This window comes from Vicugna pacos, chromosome 13 (assembly GCF_048564905.1).
Source record: "Vicugna pacos chromosome 13, VicPac4, whole genome shotgun sequence".
Taxonomy (NCBI): domain Eukaryota; kingdom Metazoa; phylum Chordata; class Mammalia; order Artiodactyla; family Camelidae; genus Vicugna; species Vicugna pacos.
This window is the reverse complement of record NC_132999.1, coordinates 12,871,231-12,887,554: the sequence shown is the minus strand read 5'-3', so window position 1 is coordinate 12,887,554 and position 16,324 is coordinate 12,871,231. Positions and strand designations below refer to the sequence as shown.

General features: G+C 35.8%; 1 long non-coding RNA gene across 1 annotated transcript; it reads left to right on the top strand.

The window, feature by feature from the left end:
• Positions 1-286: 286 nt before the first annotated feature.
• On the top strand, positions 287-15,661 carry LOC140700599 (uncharacterized). The gene is made up of 3 exons (XR_012079022.1): positions 287-391; positions 6,014-6,072; positions 15,587-15,661. It is a non-coding gene; the product is annotated as an uncharacterized lncRNA (long non-coding RNA).
• Positions 15,662-16,324: the final 663 nt, after the last annotated feature.

Sequence of the window (16,324 nt, the reverse complement as noted above, 5' to 3'; positions counted from 1 at the left end):
TTTTTTTATGTTAGCATTCAAAACATGTGAGGAATTTTACATACGTAATCCTCAGAATAACCCTACAAAATAATTGCTCTTAATTCCATTGTACTGACTGAATAATAAAAGTTCAGATAGATTATGTTGTTTGCTAAAACTAGCAAGCAACACCAACAGATTTTTAGCAAAGGCTTGTCAGATGGTTAGACCAGTATGACTTCATCTATGCCGTAATTTCTCTAGCAATATTTGTGGAAACACGAACTGATACACTGCTTTCTCTTTTTGGTATAGATCTTTGCTACTTTTCCTGGATGTCTTAAGAAATGGAAAAATACATGAGTCATTTGTAATTATAGATCTGCTTCTTGGAAAAGAAACTAATGATTTAACTTATGCAAACAAGCTCGTAAGTTACTTAATACAGCACTTTTTCAACATTAGCAAAGTCAATATGGATTTAAAGCATAACATTCTATTAGGATGTAAGTGAGAGAAACTTTGCACTGCAAACATCTTCTTAACCAAATGTGTTTGCCAATAAAGCAAATTTGTGCTCCTACTGAAAACTGTACAAGGCAGGTGTCATTTGCATTCTGAAATTAAACATCATGCAAAAAGTCAATTTACCAAATGTGCTGACATGTAATACAATGACAGCACCCACTTGTATACATATGTTGCCAAAAAGGCCAGGCAGCACATTATTTTTATAGTGTTTTGCATAGCATGAATTTTACCATAATATAAATTGCCAACTTTTCAAGGCACATTTTATCTTTGCTACCAAAGATGCAAAATGCACAGCAAAGCTTTAATATATGATATGATTTGGGCCATTCAAAAACTATTTTTTGAGGTGCTCTGTCTAAATGCTCATATTCAGGTTTAATGATCTTTAAGCCTTAATCTTTTACATGTGTCTAAATGAAATTTTATTCATAAATGCAAAAACAAGCTGTACATAATTCCTTGTTATTGGCAAAGAGATTTATCAAAATGGAAACGAGGTGAACCACATTGTAAAATGTTGGATTTTTTTTAATAAATGCAAATAAAAACAGTAACAAAGTTAAAAACACCGCTTAGAGTGCCATGCTACTGAACATTGGATTATAGTGCCGGTCAAATCATGTTTCTATGTATGTAATAAGATATAATATGCTTTCCTCATAACACATAAGCACATTAAAATGTATGTAACTCTTTCCTTATGAAATAAGAATTCAGTGTGATTCATCACTATTACAATACAAATACTATAGTCTTCTGATCTTTGAAAGGCATTACTGAATCATTTATCACACTGACTTTGCCCACTAGTTTACAACTCTTTTAAAAGAAAACAAAAATCTGTTTTTCATATGAGCCACATTGGTCTTTCTCTGTAATGGGGGACTCAACAACTCTAGTGGGGAAAAAATGAAGTTCACAAACAGAAATAGTAAATCAATTTGTACATATTAGACTTTTTTCTGAAAGATAGTGGAGTAGAAGGAATTTGAACTTACCTCCTCTTACAAGCACACCAGAATCACAACTAACTGTTGAACAACCATTGATAAAAAGGACTGGAACCTACCAAAAAAGATCTTCTCCAACTGAAGACATAAAGAAGGAACCACAACAAGATGATGTGGGGCACACTCACAATATGACCAAATCCCATATTCTCCAGGTGGGTGACCAACAAATCAAAGAATAATCATATTGCAGAGCTTCTCCCACAGGAGTGAGAGGTCTGAGCCCCACTTCAGGCTCCCCAGCCCAGGGGTCAGTTTAGGGAAAGAAGCCCCCAGAGCATTTGTCTCTGTAGGCCAGTGGGACTTAATTGCAGGAGCTCTGCAGGACTGGGGGAAACAGAGGCTTCATTCTTAAAGGGCACACACAAAATCTCATGCACACCAGGACCAAGGTCAAAAGCAGTAACTTCATAGAAGCCTGGGCCAAACTTACCTGCTGGTCTTGGAGGGTCACCTGGGGAGGCAAGGGTAGATGTGGCTCACTGTGGGGACACAAAAACTGGTGGCTGACATATCAGGAAGTATTCATCTGCATGAACTCTCCTGGGGGCTGAGATCTTGTTTGGGTCATTAGCTTCAGGCGCCAGCCCCATCCAATCGCCTATAGGCTCCAGAAGAAAGAGAAGAAAAGAAAATAAAAGGAATCCAAATTGGAAAGAAACAGTACAATTATCACCATTTACATATGACATTAAACTATAAGTAGAAAACCTTAAAGATGCTACCAGAAAACTACTAGAGCTTATCAATGAATTTAGTACTGTTGCAGGGTATAAAATTAATACACAGAAATCTGTTGCATTTCTATACACTAACAAAATATCAGAAGATGAAGATGACACAAATCGATGGAAAGATATACCATGTTCTTTGATTGGATGAAATAATATTGTTAAAATTATCATACTATCCAAGAGGATCCATAGATTCAATGCAATCTTTATCAAATTACCAGTGGCATTTTTTGCAGAACTAGAGCAAAATATTTTTAAAAATTGTATGGAAACACAAAAGACCCTAAATAGCCAAAGCAATCTTGAGAAAGAAGAACAGACCTTAAGGAATGGCAGAATCAGGCTTCCTGACTTCAAATCATACTACAAATCTACAAACAGCATGGCACTGGCACAAAAACAGACCTATGGATCACTGGAACAGGATAGAAAGCCCAGAAATAAAGCCATGCACTTGTGGTCAATTAATCTATGATGAAGGCAGCAAGAACGCACAATAGATCAAAGATAGTCTCTTCCATTGGTGGTGCTGGGAAAACTGGACAGCTACATGTAAAAGAATGAAATTAGAAGATTCTCTAACACCATATACAAAAATAAACTCAAAATAGATTTAAAAATTAAATGTAAGACCAGATATTATAAAACCCCTAAGGGAAAACACAGGCAGAACACTCTTTGACATAAATCACAGAAATATTCTTTTGGGTCCATCTCCTGGAGTAATGGAAATAAAAACAAAAATAAACAAATGGGACCTAATCAAGCTTACAAGCTTTTAAATAGCAAAGGAAACCGTAAATGAAATGAAAAGACAACCTATGGAAAGAGGGAAAATATTTGCAAATGATGTGACCAACAAGGAATTAATTTCCAAAATATATGAACATTTCATACAACTCAATATAAAAAAAAGCCCAATCAAAAAATGGGCAGAAGATATAAATAGACATTTCTCCAAAGAAGACATACAGATGGCCTATAAGCACATGAAAAGATGCTCAACATTACTAATTATTAGAGAAATGCAAATCAAAACTACAATGAGGTAGCACCTTATACTGTTCAGAATGACCATCATCAAAAAGTCTACAAGTAATAAATGCTGGAGAGGGTGTAGAAAAAAAGGGAACCCACCTACACTGTTGATGAGAATGTAAATTGGTGCAGCCACTATGAAGAACGGTCTGAAGAGTCCTTAAAAAACTAAGGATGAAATTACCATATGATCTAGCAATCCCACTCATGGGCATATATCTGATGAAAAACTACAATTTGAAAAGATACATTCACCGCACTGTTCACAGCAGCACTATTTACAGTAGCCAAGACTTGGAAGCAACCTAAATGTTCATCGACAGATGAATGGATGAAGAAGATGTGGTATGTGTGTAGGTATATATATATATATATATACACATACAATGGAATATTAGTTATAAAGAAGAAAGAAAGAATACCATTTGCTGCAACATGAATGGACCTAGAGATTATCATAATAAGTAAAGTAAGTTGGACAGAAAAAGGCAAATATCATATGATATCATTTATATGAGGAATCTAAAATATGACACAGATGAACTTATTTATAAAACAGAAACAGACTCACAGGCATAGAAAACAAACTTACGTTTATCAAAGAGGGAGAGTGGGAGGGATAAATTAAGATTTTGGGAAACATACACACTACTACGTACAAAATAGATAACCAGCGAAGACCTACTGTAATAGCACAGGAAACTATATTCAATATCTTGTAATACCCTATGATGGAAAACAATCTGAAAAAGAATATATATGTACATATGTATAACTGAATCACTTGAAACTAATACAACATTGTAAATCAATTACATTTCAATTTAAGAAAATAAAATTTAAAAGAAATAGAAACCTAAAGTGGAAGAAAAACTGCACATATTGTACCTGTTTAATAATTGTTGATGCACCACTGTGAAAATTTTGGATACCAAGGACTAGAGGTTACAAGCTGTTGTCTCTTTCTATGAATGTTTTCAAAAGATGATCCTAAAAGCAAAACATGAGCATAAATTCATAGATTTAATTCAGCCAATACCAGCTGAGCACTTTCTAGATTCCTGTAAATTCTGGGCCCAGGTGTTAAAAGATAAAGAAGCAAGGTTTCTGCCTCCCAAATCTTAATGTCTATCAAAACAGAGAGCTCCTATGTGAATAATAATAATGCTTTATGAAATGGAGACCCAGTAAGAAGGATTTGGTGAAGGTATAATTCAGTATTTGAAATGTTTCCTTATGGTGTTCAACCTTACAGAGTCTGGATTTACTTTCCTTAAGGTGGAGTTAGACAAGTTTTTCAGTATGCATTTATGCGAATTCCAAATTTCAAAGTAATTTTAGTACATATTTGTAGTTGCTCACAAAAATCCATGTGCTATAAATATATATAAATATTGTGAATTCAAAATCTTGTGAATCTGATTTTGCTCATTTTGAGTCTATGTCCCCTTGTTCAATTGGAAAAATCATTTCCATCCTGTCTCATTCAAGGCTCTTTTTTTGATCCATATATTGCTCCTCTCTGAAACTTTTTGTACCACTTTCCTGAAACACAGAATGGTCTACTTTATTCTCTTTGCTTCCAAGCACTCTATATATACCATTAATATAACTGTATATTTATCTTAGTGTCTTTTTCCAGACCATGAACTACTGGATGAGCTGTGTCATGTTTTATTTATTTCCTAGCCATTAAAATATGTATTAATTACTATTGCATGTCTTTACTTAGTACTACGGATGCAGTACAGATCTTTCATTACTCACTTAAAACAATAACTGACATAAAACGGGAGTCAGTGTATGTTGAATGAAGCCATGAATGACAGGCACTCAAAGAACTGCTTTGAGACTATCATTTTCAGGAGCGCTGGGAAATGAGGGATTATTTATCGGTTGCTTCTGAATATTTCCCAATTCTGAATTTCTATTTGAGAGTTCAGAGTGACAGAGGTTGGAACACTTTTACACACTTCAGTGGATTTCACCATGAATTTAGTTCATTTTACTGTATTCAGTATAATTATTGAAATAAATACATTTACAACAAATGATGCCTTTTTCCATCTATGGGAATTAGAATGGTCTTGGTGGCCAGTAGAAATTTTTTAAATGGCTTGCTGTTTTCTCAGAATTTTTGCAGCTTCTGCTTTAAATTCAAAACTGGATATACCAGACTGACACCTTTTGCATTCATTCCACACTGTTGAAGATAAGTACTGTAACATCTTTTACAAATTCACTGTGAATAATTATTTTTAGTAAAACCATCTATTGAAATCTCAGTGGAAGTCATTTAGTCTTCCCATCAAATCCCTATACTTTTCTTAAGTGTTCCTACTAAGCTATCATTAAATTTTTCTGTCACAGTTTAGGTAACAATACTGATTGTGAATGCTCTATGATGACTTGCTGTCAAGATTGGAAATCCAGTCAAGCTCAAAGAAATGAATGGTGTCAGTGATAGAATGCTATTTAATAAGTGTGGAAGCATTTAAATCCTTCTACTTGTAATAGACAAGGATTTATTTCAAGGGAGTAAAAACTGTGCAGATGGAAGTAAGTGAAAAATTTGGTGTGTTTTTTTAGAAGGTTGCTTCTTTCCATAATGAGTAGAAAGAAATTCTAGCTGTGAGTCTCTAATTTCTTGCAACCTGTAGTGCAACCAACTCAGAGGTAACTATCTCTTTTTATTTACTGCTACTCATCAGGTTTTTTCTTTTTTTTTTTTTCAAGGTGGTGAATTTCTAAGTATGGCCCTGGGTCCCTGGGATTTCCTGAACTGGTTTCTAAAGGTCAGTGAGGTAAAAAATTTTCTACAGCACAATTGTTTCTATTTGTCTTTTTTTATTCTCATTCTTTTATAAGTGCACAGTGTGATTTTAAAGGTCTACATGATGTGAAATGTTGCAACAGATTGAATATGAAAGTAGATATGAGAATCCAGCTGTCTCCTCTCCTACTAAGCCAGACTTTGAAGGGATTAGAAACATGTACCCTTTTCACAACACTCATTACCCCCACTGTAATTACGTGTTTATTATCTGCCTTCCCATAGCTCAGGTAAAGCTACAGTAGGTAATAAATTAAAAGTTGATTATAGATGATAACTTAATGAGATGTTAATGCTGTTTTAGTATCTGTACGCCCATCCACTTACCTATATACCTTTGTGTTCAAGTGCACCATCCGCAAACATTTCTAGGTTTTTTGTACTCATTTGCCTTAGGAGAAATTCAGTGTCTCAGTCCATTTGGGCTGCTATAGCAAAATAACACAAAGTAGGTGATTTATGAACAGCAGAAATGTTAATGCTCACAGCTCTGGAGACTGGAAGTCCCAGATCAGTGTACCAACATGGTAGGCCTGGGTCCTCTTCTGGGTCAGACGTAAGGTTTTATCCTCACACGGTGGAAGGGAGTAGGGAGTTCTCTGGGGTCTCTTTCATAAGAGCACAAATTCCATTCTTGAGAGCCCTACTCTCATGACCTAATTAATCACTTTCCAAAGCTCCAAACTCTTAATACCTCTCAAAGTCTCCACCTACTAATACCATCACCTTTGAGGTTAGGATTGCAACATACGAATTGGGGGAAATGCAAACATTAAGATCATTGCATTTCGTTGGAGATCAAAAGTAGTGGCTGCTTGCAAGCTATTTTTTTCCTGCCATACACTTCTCAAAGGCTCAGCTCACAACAGAAATTGTACTAAGGCGCAGAGTGCAAAGAAGTATTTCTAAAAGACAGAAAAGTTGGAAGATGAAAAAAAGTGAGAGAGTGAGACTCACTCAATCAAGACTAGCAAGTTGAGAGTTAGAGACAGGGAAGAACTTAGATGTCTTGGCCCAATAAAATGGCAAGACTTTATACAGGATAGTTCTATGGTAGCATAAAGTGGGTAGACTGTAGTCATTGAAGTACTCAGACCTGATAAAATTTTCTGTATATTATGAGAGACAAAGAACAGTACTGTCATCAGACTCCACAGATTTTATCAGTGAGAAGTATAGTGCTATATCCATCTTAGAGATCTGCAAATCTGTTCCAATTTTCAATAAACATCAAGACTGACTCAACTCCCAGAAGCCTTTCTGAAAAAGGAAAAAATAGTAGAAATTCAAGGCCATAGTAAATTGTGTTAAAAAATATAGAAGTTGATATTTATTGCTCAGTCAGATTTGTAAAAGAAGATTCACAATGTTTACACATTAATATTAAGTCTCCATTTCTACAATGCATACTTTTCCTTCTAATTGATTTGCAAATAATTTTAAAATAAAATTGCCTCTTCAGTGACATCACCTTAATGAATTGCAACAATTCAACAAAAACACAGTAGGAATTCCTTTAGGAGGCCGCGTGCACACCGCAAATTCATCGTTAATCACGAGGGACAGACATGAAGCAGTATCATTTGCCCAAGGTCACAGAGCTGACTTTAGCTTCTCGGTCAGTCTTCTGAGTTGCTCTGGAAACTCTGATCTTTTGGAGGACTAGGGTTTTGTTACTAAAGAACAGAAGGCCTGTTTCATGTTTTGCACCAATGTGCCACTTTTTACAAAAATGGTATATTGTGTATTGTGAATTCCAGTTTATAAAGGGCCAGAGGAAGGAGCCCTGTGCCAAGATACAAAATCCAAGTGGAAAACTGAACTCGTGTGATCACTTGACAGGCCCCCTCAAACTAGTCCTTGGAGACTTGCCTCCTAGAGGCTTTGTGCATTTAAATTATAAAGTGGAACCTTCAAAGCTAACATCAGAAAACATTTCAGAAGCTACCCATGGCATGTTCCTGGAGGTCTCTGTTAGCAACAGAGAAACCTGAGTAGATACGTGCTCCTGAACTTTTCATGTTTCGTTTTGCCTCTATTTTGGTTAAATCATGAGGCAGAAACTCTGGTTGTACAACGTAAGCAGTTTTTTTTTTTTCTTTTAGTAAGTGTCTCATCCTCCTCTATTTAACTTTTATTCTCTATTCTTAGACATGGAATGTGAAATTTAAGGAAAAAGTTTTCTCTCTCCCTCTCTCTTTTTTTTTTTTTTTTTTGGTTTGAAAGATCAAGCCTGCAGAACTGTTACCCTTGACGATTTAACTGAATTATTAATTTTAAGGAAAGGATTCAAATCCCACATCTTAACCTGAGCTGACTTTTGATGATATTCTTGGAACAGGAAGTCCTCGTTTTTTTTCCTTGAAAGACTTTTTCTTTTTAATTTATTGCTAATCCTCAGGATAATCAACATTATCAAATCATCAATCATTGGGTTATAAAATGCTTATTCAAGTAAATGGAGGTTTAAGACGATTTCCATAAGGAATAAATTGGGGGTGGGGTTCAAACAATAGAAGTATAAACTGTTACACATCCCCACATGATGTGTGTACCAGTGGTGCGCTGAAGCCAGCTTTTACTACCTAGGGAGAGACAACTGTTAAATTTTCAGGTCTTTTGTGAGCTGGTTGATAGCACATTTGTAGCATGAAATCAGCCCTGGTGGAAATATTTACATCACTGTACCCAGCAAATAGTATAAATCACTGCTCCCCCACCTTGCAAAGCAAGTTGTTAAATATTTATGGGTACCCCTGCCGGTATAAGGCCAGTGTTAGCATCTACATTTTGTAGAATAGCCCTAAAATATAATTTTTGTTAGGGACAAATGTCAAATAAAAATATGATGTTTATGTCAAAATGAGATAAATCAAGCAATTTTTAGTCAGACCATCTATTTTATCCTTTCTCTGTTATCCTTATTTTTCGGTTTCATTTCTTTAGTCTAAACTGAGTAAAATAGAAAGTTCAGTTTTTGTCAAAATGTTAACCTACAACTCCTTTGTGTTTGCTCTAGCTTATTCTGAAAAACCGCGTCTAACAAATTATTGACCCTGTACACATCCATTGTCTCATTCAAAGTGCCCCTACCTAATTCTTATTTCCCAGGTCGGGTAGTTACTAAAGATAATCATAGATTTGCTACTTTTTGGATTTTTTCTTTACTTCCTAATTTTCCCTTGTTTCGTATATTATATCAAGTATAGGATTCTTTTGCTGGAAGAAGTAAATAGATGTATTTGTCTACAAGCTCTGTGTGTGTGTGTTGCTATTTTTTCCCCTTTTCCTCAGGAAAGAATGTAACGCACCTATTTTTTTCAATGTGAAAACATAATTTACAGATTAGCTTTATAATATACAGCTACTACATTTTACTCAGTTGTCCTGGTCAGTTTCCATACATAGGTGTTTATAATGATACAGCACAAATTATAAAGTGTGAACTTTGTGAGCCTTAGCTTGAAAATGAAGCTGTAGACTGTATCATTTAAATATAGCTTGAGTTCTTTCTCAGTTTAATACAATAAATATGTGTTAAGTGCTGCATAAAATTAAGGAATTTTATTGGATTCAGGGAAAAAAATGATTTTTTCCCTCAATAATAACAAATTATAGTCTTCTTAAAAAAAATTAACATCACCTTAGTATGCCATAAGTGCTATGTAGTTACTCCAGCTATACAATTCTTTGACTTTCTTTTAAGATTCCAGGGTCATTTTCTAATATTTCATAATATCTACAAGTTCTACTCTATTCTTTCTTGTCAATTTTATTGATTTTCCCCTACATGCAGTCTAAAATTTGTTTGATTCTTTCTCAGTACCTGTTTGTGTTTTCTGTGATGCTCAATTTTATCTACATTTTATATCTCATAGTAGTCTCCACGTTGCCTGTCATCCCCGCACACCACATAATCATTAGGCTCCTGGTATTTGAACTGACCAGTGACATCCAGATAACCTTAGTTAAAACAGTAAACATAAACTTTGTTAAGCAACGTAATGTTAAAGATATCCGATTTGTAGTAGCAATAATTACCATGATGGTGAGATTTTCTTAGATAATGATTTACAGCCTTGGGCAGAGAGGTTTTTTGGGAATTTATCCATGTTAGAGTATTCAGAATTATTATGAGAAACAGTTTTCTTTGAATTAATAACCATGTTGTCCAAGTGTAGCATTGTAGAAACTGAATTCAGAAAATGCTGTCAAGCTTAGAGGAAACTGGAGAATCAAGAAACCTTTGGAAATTCGTAACAGATGTAGCAAGATGGAGGAAGTGAACAAGCTGAAGATAAAAGGCAGACAGATGATTATTGGATTTTAGGACTTCAGAACTATGAAAATTCCATATAATGGCAAGACTTATGGTGTGGCCATGCTGTGGACTGACGAAGAGGAACTGAGGAAGTATAAAGAATGAGACCTGGTTACTAGTAAGATCAACTATATGACCACTTAAGTTTTACAACGTGATAGAAGCATATTGGATTTAGAGAAAGGCCACGATGATGGAGATACGAAAGGCCCAGCCATATTTACTAAAACACTGTTTAGGGGGCAGGTACTGACCTGGAAAGGGTGCTTAGGTTACACAAGTTCAGAGGGTATGCTTCTGCCTTTGGCTGAGACAGACTAGACGAATCCTTCAACTAAGAACAATAAGATGGATAAAATAATTTTTAAAAATATGAATGAAGGCATCCAAGCCCTATTAAAGTAACTGAGATCTGGGGGCAAAAGTCCCAGAGAAAGGCAAGCTCAGAGAAGTCAGCCAAACATTCATCGTGGCTTTCCCCCTTGAGGAATTTGCTGGCTTGTTAGAAGTAGCTAAGAGAAGTTCTGCAGAAAATACAGTGGCTAAAGACTGAGAAGCTAAGCAGAAATTTTGACAGTAATAAAAAATCAGAATCCAGGGGCAGCTAAGGGAGAAGAGACCCTGCAACAGCCAAGCTCTTGCTAAGATCCCCTAACGAGCTACTCCTTTGGAGTAAGTATAAACTAGAAATAGACCTGCTCCCAAAAGATAGAACTCTGGTCCCAATCAGGTCAAACCCACACTGAATCAGGGTGAATTTATACTTGTTCTAACAATTTGTCAGAAGCAAAAGTAAATCTCTACTGGAAGATAACATCATTCAGGGCTGTTACAATTTTTAATATAAAATGCTTAACTCTCAATAAAAAATGACCAAGTATACAGCAAAAAACTATTAAGGATAAAAAAATTTCAAATAATGACCCTGACTTCTATAACTGTGTAAACTCTGATAGATTACAGCAGCTGTATGTTCCTCCTGCAACAGATAGATAGAAAACACAGAAAACTTGCAAACATTATATTTTGAAAGCTCTGAAAAACATTAGAACCAGTAAAGACCAAATAAACTAAAATTCCAGTGAGGAAAAGGCCCTTCCACTGAGGGAAGTGCTGAAGACAGCCAGCCATCGTCTGCCCAAAGGTGACGGTAGACAGAGGATCATGCTGAGCCCACCCAAGGAGACTGCTGGGGGACAGCGAAGTTGGAAGAGAATTAGCTGATCTGTGACCTAGGACTCTGGGAAGATTGAAAATTAGAAGAGCCTCAAATGTAGCACGACTTCTACTCCTGAGATTTCTGATGTGCTATAAGGTGGTGGCAGAAAAGGGACAAAAGCTAAAAGCATATGTTTTTCTACTGCCTCGGGGTGCTTGCAGACAAAGTCCTGTTAGAGAGAGGCTGCTACAGGTAAAAGCACAGCTGGCCTAAGGACACTAACCACGACATACACTTATGTGGATCAAGAGGATGAACAGCTAAGCTCCCACCCTCTGAAGAACGATATTTCAGAGCTGAGGAGTTGGCAACCTCCCAACCTCTCAGTCAAAAATGCAGAAAGGATACAACCAACCTAGACATAAACAGGAGGTGAAGTGAAACTGCCATTAAGTCCCAACTCAGCTCAATCCTTGAATGGACTGAGATGATAGAAACCTCGTTATATATTCTGACAGAGGAAATGGGGAATCCTCTCTGACATATCCATAGTCTTTTATAGGTAATGCCAAGTGTACAATTAAAAATTACTAGATGGGCAAAGAGGCAGAAAGTGTGACAATAGAATCCATGTGTGTTTCAGATATTGAACTATCAACTTTTAGGAGAGTGTATGAGAATATGTTCATGACTTGGAGGTCAGTGAAGATTGTATAGTTCTTAGAAAACAGTAACAATAATATTTTTAAAAACCTGATAAGTTAGATTTAACCATAAATGAAATTTCTGTTCACTGAAAAACAATGCTAAGAAAATAAATATTCAAGGCACAAACTGGAAGAAAATATTTGTAAAACATACATTACATGAAAGTATGATGCACATGAGATATAAAGACCATTTAGAACCCAATAATATAACAAACAACCTAATAAAATAGAAAAAAAAATTGAACAGTTAACAAAAGAATATGTATTAACATCCAATAGCGCATTAAAAAGTGCTCAACATTATTAATCATCAAGGAAGTGTAAAATAAAACCAAAATGAGGTAAGATATCAGTAAAACCCACTACAATGTCTAAATTAAAAAGGATGACATCAAATTTTGGTGATGCTTTGGAGCAATATTGTTGGTGGGCTATAAAATTATACAGCTACATTGGAAAAAAACTGACAACTTCTTATATGTTGAAACTGAAACCAGAAGTCTAAGCCAGAAACCTGACAATGTCTATTAAAATTAAATACTTACCCTAAAACTTGGCACTTTTATTCCTAGCTAAGGTTTACCAAAAAGAAATAAAAATACGTATTCATAAAAACAACAGCACAAAAATGTTTATTACAGCTTTATTGATAATAACCCCAAACTAGAAACACCAGTGGTGTCAATAGTACAAAGAATGAACAAATTGTCTTGTGTTTATACCAAGGAATAATACTTTGAAAATCTAAGAATGGGCTACTAATATGTCAAGCATAAGAGATGGGTCTCAGGCACACTAAGCTGAATGAAAGAAGCATTACACAAGAATATATATTGCTTGATTCCATTTATTGAAAACTCCAGAACAGGACAAATTAGGCTGGGCTTCTGGTTTCTAGTTCTGCAGGTAAAGAACTTAGTACTTGCCACCCCATCTTAACAGCAAGTAATAAGCTGAACAGAATAAAAATTCAACAACTCTTCTTAGAGACATAAAAGTGGGGAACACACAGGGAGGCCTTCTTCCCCCAAGACTGGGGAGACAGCAAGGATGAGGAGCCGTATCTCACAGGGGAAAAGACTCCTGGGTGGGACTGCGCGGGAACCAGTGCCAGGAGACGACAGAACCCTGAACGGCCATTGACCTGAACTGCAAATTGCTGGAGGCTCCACCTGGAAAAGCCTGAGGATGCTAAACTCCAAGGAGACCCAATCATAGGGGAACCTTTCAATACTGTGAGATCTTCCTCTAGGAGCCTGACCAGGTTCCCACAGTAAACATATGAGAAAACTTCCAGTAAGGAGGGAAGAGTCGTTCCGAAGTACACAGGGCACTCTGCTCTTCTTATCATAGCCTGCCCCTCGATGAAACTAGTTAGCTAGAGTCTAATTTGCCGGGGTATTAACAGAACCTAACTGGGCTCTGTGGGGAAGGGGAATAAACGCAACTCCAGTCCACTCTAGACACATCCCACATCAGGGGGAAGATAAAAACTGAGAAAGGCTGGTGACGTCCACTGTCCAGAGATACAAGTTCACTAGAAGACTGAGCTCTAATCATAAGAGTACAGGATGCTACCCACCTCCCCCCCACACCTCACCATCACATTATTAAAGGCCTGTTTACAAAAGTTCTTCTTACCCAGTACATTGTTACGTTATTTCTGGCCATCAGAAGAACGATTAAAAGGCAGAAAAAAAAAAAAAACACAATTTGAAAAGACAAAGCAAATATCAGAACCGAAAATGGTAGGGATGTTGAATTATCAGATTGGGAATTTAAATCAATTATGATTAATATGCTAAGCACTCTAATAAAGTAGACAACTATCATGGAAGAGCAGATGGACAATCTAAGTAGAGAGACAGAAATTCTAAGGAAACAAAAATGCAAGAGATCAGAAATACTCCAGGAATAAACACTGTCTTTGATGGGCTTATCTGATAGACTGAACATGGTTGAAACAAGGAGACTAAATGAGAGACTATCTCAAAACCTCTAAATTTGAAAAGTAAATAGAACGAAGACAGAAAAACAAAACAAAGCAAAAGAGAATAACTAAGGACTATGAGACAGCTACAAAAGATGTAACATGCTCATAATGGGAATAATAGAAGAGAGAAAGAAATAGAAGAGATATTTGAAACAATAATGACTGAGAATTTCCCCTAAATTAATGTCAGGCATCAAAACACAGCTCTAGGAACTCAGAAAACACCAATTAGAATAAATACCAAAAACAAAACAAAACCAAAAAAGCCCCCAAAAATAAAACCTATACCTGACATATCATTTTCAAATTATAGAATTAAAAATAAAGAAAAAATCCTGAAAGTGCTTAGAGGAAAAAAAAAACACCTTGTATGTAGAGAAACAAAGGTCAGAATTATATCTGACTTCTCCTCAGAAACCATGTAAGGTAAAAGCGAATAGAGTGAAATATTTAATGTTGAGAGAAAAAAAAAATCTTGTCAACTTAGAACTCTATATTCTGCAAGATTATTCATCAAAAGTAAAGAAGAAATAACGATTTTTCAGACAAACAAAAATTGAGAAAATTTGTTGCCAGAAGACCTGTCTTAAAAGAATGTTAAGAAAGATTCTTTAAAGAGAAAAAAAATAATATGGGTCATAAACTTGAATCACAGAAAATAAGGAAGAGCATCATCTGAATTCACTTTAACTCTAGGAAATGGATAAAAATTAATTTCTAGATGTGAAAAGATTCAAAAAGACATTTAACCAGAGTAAATTAATAAAGCAATTAATTAAGGTAAGATTTCATTGACTGCTTTAGTTATATACTTTCCATCATTATCTGTCTTTTAAATTTGTTATACAGAAGAGATGTCATTGTTACTGACCTGGGTTCTTGGCCTCAATCAACAGAAATTGATAAAAGGCCAGATGAGAAATTCAGACAAGGCTTTACTGGGACTTGTGTTGCAGCAGGAGGGAGTGAAAACAAGTAACAGGTTCCCTTGCTCATTTCTTGAGAGGGTGCGAACTGGTCCCTTAAATGGGTGAGGGTAGGGGCGGGTCCAGGGTCAGGCTAGACAGGTGGCATAGATGGCCTGCCCACTCCCTTGGTGGTGCCGTGTGCAGGGATCATACACAGCATCCTGCTTCTGCTACCAGTCCCTGCTTTTCTCCTGGCACTTTAGGAGTGGCAGTTGGGTTTTTGATCTTTTTGTATCTTATTGCTCATAACTCACCCCAACTATGCATGCACACAGTTATTTTTAGTTCTTTATAAGTTTCTTTGTATTCTGTTGTTTCTTCACAGTGCAAGCATCGCAGCCCAGGGTCCCAGGTCCCAGATCCCAGATCCCAGCCTGTCTCATCATCACCTATTATAAAGTTATGAAAAATAAAATAATGAAGTATATCCTAAATACTATGGGAATGGAATATGAATCAGCTAATTCAGCCCTAGAATATAAGCAAAGAAACTTGAAGCTTTAATAAATAGTTAAGTAAGTTAAATAAGTTTTACTATTCAATAAGTTAAAATTTAAACTGTTATATTTCTTAAGTTGTTCAGATCTAATTGTACACATATTACACAAAATTACTGATATGTCTGGCTTAAAAGAAAAAAAAACTTTCTAGAAATGGTAGCATTATATCTGGATGCAATGAGAAAATTTTTCTAGAAATTTTTCCGTTATCTGTGTGTATATATGTAGGTAGGTATGCATGTATACATGATCTGCATTTAGATTGCTTAGGAAATAACTTAAGATACCTTATAATGCAAACAGTCTTCCAACCCCCAAATATTTGCTGTACGCACCGAATACCTCTTTAGTCAGGCACCATGCATCACTCCTTATTATACCCACGATCAAGCACTGTTCTTAGCACACGTTGTTTAGGAAAATATTTCCTGATTGATAACTTCTTCTGAACTCTTTCACTAGCTATTGATAGAACTCTCTGATTAACACTTCTGTTTGTGCTTCTCGATCAAAAGCTCATAATAGTATGTTTAGGAAAAGTACGTGTATTCAGATGACATAAT